The sequence below is a fragment of the Portunus trituberculatus genome, chromosome 43, assembly GCF_017591435.1.
Source record: "Portunus trituberculatus isolate SZX2019 chromosome 43, ASM1759143v1, whole genome shotgun sequence".
Taxonomy (NCBI): Eukaryota; Metazoa; Arthropoda; class Malacostraca; order Decapoda; family Portunidae; genus Portunus; species Portunus trituberculatus.
In genome coordinates, this window is record NC_059297.1 from 19,756,690 (window position 1) to 19,761,689 (window position 5,000).

At 41.1% G+C, this 5,000-nt stretch overlaps 1 protein-coding gene across 7 annotated transcripts in view; it reads left to right on the forward strand.

The window, feature by feature from the left end:
• The window catches only part of LOC123517910 (hexosaminidase D-like), an 80,786-nt gene that overhangs the window by 25,665 nt on the left and 50,121 nt on the right, over positions 1-5,000 (forward strand). For 6 of the 7 annotated variants that reach the window (XM_045278367.1, XM_045278368.1, XM_045278366.1 and 3 more), the window contains exon 2: positions 2,102-2,546. The gene's annotated coding sequence lies outside the window, so the exon portion shown is untranslated. Of the gene's footprint in view, positions 1-2,101; positions 2,547-3,091; positions 3,279-5,000 lie in introns of all 7 variants that reach the window. The other variant, XM_045278371.1, reaches the window with a different exon arrangement.

The window sequence follows — 5,000 nt, forward strand, 5'->3', positions numbered from 1 at the left end:
ATATTGATTATTGGTTCTGTTACCTTACTACAAATACTGTCTACAAATACTATTGTACTTGACGTTTGGTTGAGAAGTGGCGCTGCGTAGTTGCATTTACTTGTTACTCTTCAATTATCCAACTTGTGAAAAGGAGTTTTGTCAGTGTGTACATTTTTTTTTTTTTTTTTCAGATAAGTAAAGATTTATTGATACATGTAACACAAAGTTTCGACATAACACATGAATAAATAGCCACTGTCCGTCGAGCCGAAGCTCCCTGACGGACATGATGAATTAGAAAGCGGTAGAGAACATGAATATAAGTAAACCTGTCTTATGTGTAAGTGTTAAAAAAAATGAACTTATCTGGAGATGATTTTAACATTATATTTTACTGATTAAATAAAATAGAAATAATCATAAGTACTTTCACCTTTTGTTGGTTAAGTAAATTGGTTTTATTTTTTTGTATATATTTAGAAAAAAGTGATTTTTTTATTAACATTTATATCTAGAGGCATCCCATCAAATAATTACGGACCCAAACTTGTTGCAATAATCCTAAATAATGTTCTGAATATGGGACAAATTATATCATTATTATGACCTCTTGTATGGGGAACATTGTTGACCAGTTCAAATTTGATTCTTGACTTTTGTAAATTAAGAGCACTAGTGAATCTTAACATTTTTTAATCAAAGAATGTTTGAGTTATTGAATCGATTTTTTTTTCTTTTTAGGTAAGTTATGCATCTGAATTTCGGATATTAGATTGATTAATTTACATTTAATTTAGTGAAGCAAATAAGCCCCTAATTTTCGAAATTTCATAAGATTATAATTTAAATAAGGCAAGATAATTACTTTTTGTGGTTGCGAATTTACTTAAGCCTTAATACCTCACCATCAACTGCATTCAAATCATCCTCCAGTCCAATGGAGACCATGCCACTATCTACATAAGCTGCCACCTTGCTTGGCCTCGACAAAGGTCCACCGCCAATAACACCTGACCTAGGCATCTCCGTGACATATCCGCACTAGCACCGACAGCACCGTTGAGACATCACCGCTCGTTAGTCCAGAATGTTGCTTCGTTTTTTGTTTGATTATCTATGTGGTATGTTTGAATGAAAGCTGTTTTTCTTTCATGTTTAGCTTGTTTCATCTGGGGATCCTCATCAATAAAAATTTGCGCCCTTGAACTTTTTAGTGTTTCGAAGTACGCCTAGGTAACCGAACCGCTCGAACCTCAGAAACACTTGCAATTCAAAGATTGAAAGATTATTCCTTCTATTATCGTTTTCTTGATGATTAGTTATTTTCAAATTCATCAATTCGTTGCATTAAATTTTCCATTATTATCTCGTTCTCGGTTTCAGATTTGTTGTGTGAGTATTTCAATTCTGCCTGGGTGAATTCCAAACTCTATCAAGAGTGTCATGGTACCTTCCACTGTCTTGAATTCTTTGTTTTATTAAATTCCTGTACTGCAATATCTTATCCTGTGCCTGTAGTATAGCTGCTTGACAGCCTCGAGGTCCTTAGTGAAAGGCCACTTTGCTGGTGTACTACTCAGTAGTGTGTGTGTGTGTGTGTGTGTGTGCGCCGCAGTTGTTAATGTGTGAGAGGCAAAGGCGTGCCACCCTTAAGGACCATCGTATCCCTCCCATCTCCTTTCCTTCCTCTTACAGCGCCACACATGTAAATATATAACGCTTTTAGCATTCTTCTTCAATATAAGATAATGCTCCCCAGACATTTAGAGATAAATGAAGAACAGTTAGTTAGATTGGTGTAGTACATCGTCGTTGTGTTCCTTTACATGACTGATATATGAATTGAATAAGGTAACATGGTTTTGCCCCCACCCCCCATAACTCTCTCTCTCTCTCTCTCTCTCTCTCTCTCTCTCTCTCTCTCTCTCTCTCTCTCTCTCTCTCTCTCTCTCTCTCTCTCTCTCTCTCTCTCTCTCTCGTGTGTGTGTGTGTTGTGTAGTGGAATATATCATTATATACGTAATTGTTCTCATAGGCAAGAGTATCAACCATTAGACTGAACCTATTCAGATTTCCCAAGAGATCTGGGTTATGTTAACTTGTCCTTCCTTTTCTGCAGGTAATGCTGATGGCAGCGAGCACAAGAAAGTAATATACATCAAGAAAATGAGTGTCTCGATCAAGACAAACTATGTGCCTGTCATTGCATACTATCAAGTATAAACTGTATCTGCGTCAGAACAATTAAGTGTTCGTTTTCCTTCATTACAAGTTAAAATTGTGCTGACATTACGAAGTTGAACAACCCTCGTTAAATAATCAACACTTGGTCAAACACTACTCAACTTGAAATCGAAGGTAAATGTTTAATGTAGATATATAAGATTGACAAGACCGAGGACTTTTTTGTGGAAGATCCTAGACTGAGATAAAAAACACGTGTTTTGAAGAGAATGTCCACTGGCGTCCCCGGGCCCCGCCCACCCAGACTTCCTCCACCCCCGTCCAGCTGTGAAGCCCAGTGGCGTGGCCCGCCCACTCCGCCTCCTTGCGCCATGTGAGAGGTAAGCTTGTCTTAATGAAACATATTTTCTTATTTTACAAACTGATACATTGACTGTGACCTTGGTTAAGGAGGCTGAAATAATAAGAATAAATAATTGAAAAAATATAAATGGTTAAGAAAGCTCTATGTTAGTCTCGGCTCTCAGCCGGAACTCAGAGAGTTCTATCCTAACGCACAAGAGCTTGGGGAGAGAGAGAGAGAGAGAGAGAGAGAGAGAGAGAGAGAGAGAGAGAGCCGTCTTGTGACCCTTGTTGACTACGTGGTATTGACTATCTGGCTTGGAAGACTATATACCGATAATCGTAACAGTAAGAATCAGGCTTGAATTCAGGTTTGCTGAAATTTAAACCTACCTTAATTTTATGGTGCGCACGCACGCACGCACACACACACACACACACACACACACACACACACACACACACACACACACACACACACACACACACACACACACACACACACACACACAGCATGCAGGATCATTCTTGGCCCTGCCTACACTAACTACGACCACGCCCTGACCACTCTTAACGTTCCCAGACTGTCTAACAAACACCGAGAAGCCCTGTTGAAACTGGGCAGAAGCCGACTACGTCACCCGAGGCTTCGCCACCTTCTTCCCCCTGCCACCCCTCACCCTGTTCACACCACACGTCAAAACAACGTCCTCATGTCCACCAGGGCCACTAGAACTGACAACTAAAAAAACAGCGCCATACCCACCAAAGTACGACCCATAAATCACTAGGCCAGGATATTAGTCATAAGCCCCCCCCCCCCCCGCGCCACTATGTATATTTTCAGTATGTATGTACCGGTACTGCAATTCCTAATGAACCATATATTATTATCATTATTATCATACACACACACACACACACACACACACACACACACACACACACACACACACACACACACACACACACACACACACACACACACACACACACGGCCCGGTAGCTCAGTGGTTAGAGCGCTGGCTTCACAAGCCAGAGGACCGGGGTTCGATTCCCCGGCTGGGTGGAGATATTTGGGTGTGTCTCCTTTCACGTGTAGCCCCTGTTCACCTAGCAGTGAGTAGGCACGGGATGTAAATCGAGGAGTTGTGACCTTGTTGTCCCGGTGTGTGGTGTGTGCCTGGTCTCAGGCCTATCCGAAGATCGGAAACAATGAGCTCTGAGCTCGTTCCGTAGGGTAACGTCTGGCTGTCTCGTCAGAGACTGCAGCAGATCAAACAGTGAATTACACACACACACACACACTATATAAATATATATATATATATATATATATATATATATATATATATATATATATATATATATATATATATATATATATCAGGTCGAACTGCCCTCTCGTTAGAGACCCAAAATGTCTTGACACCTCCCTCAAAATTTTCTACTTTAACTTCTGCAACATTCGTGGTCTTAGATCTAATTTTCAATCTGTGGAACACGACCTCTCCTTTACTAAACCTCATCTTCTTTTCCTCACCGAAACACAGCGGTCTGAGGCAACTGACAGTAGCCCTTTTTCTGTTCCCTCCTACTTTCTGTATTCTCATTTTCGTTCTAAAGCTGGATGTTGCATCTATGTGCACAATGACTTAAATTGCTTTACTGCCCACGCTCTTGAGTCTTCCGAGTTTTCTAACATCTGGGTTGACTCAACAGTTCCCTAACTCCTGTCACTCTAGTGAATTCTTTGACTATTTAATTTCCAAAGTGGAGCACATCCTGTCCCTCTACCCTTTCGGGGAGATATCCTTCCTTTGAGATTTCATTGTTCACCACCAGCTTTGGCTTTCCTCTTCCTTCACTGACCATTCTGGTGAACTAGCCTTCAATTTTGCTATCCTCCATGACCTAGAGCAATTAGTGCAACATCCTACATTCGTATTCCTGACTGTCTTGGAGATACGCCCAACATTCTTGATCTCTTCCTCACCTCTAATCCTTCTGCTTATGCTGTCACCATTTCATCTCCGTTGGGGCTCCTCCGATCACAATCTCATTTCTGTATCTTGTCCTATTTCTCCAATCCTCTCAGGATCCCCAAAGCGAAGGTGCCTCTGGCGTTTTGCCTCTGCCAGTTGGGGGACCTGAGGAGGTATTATGCTGATTTTCCTGGAATGATTACTGTTTCCGTGTCAGAGACCCATCTCTTTGTGCTGAACGCATAACAGAGGTGATAGTGTCTGGCATGGAGGCGTACATTCCTCATTCTTTTCTCAACCTAAACCTTCTAAACCTTGGTTTAACTCAGCCTGTTCTCGTGCTATACATGATAGAGAGGTTGCCCACAAAAGATACTTGAGCCTTCCATCTCCTGAATCTCATGCACTTTATATTTCTGCCCGGAATCATGCCAAGTCTGTTCTTCAACTTGCCAAACACTCTTTCATAAATAGAAATGTCAAAATCTTTCAAACTCAAACTCCCTC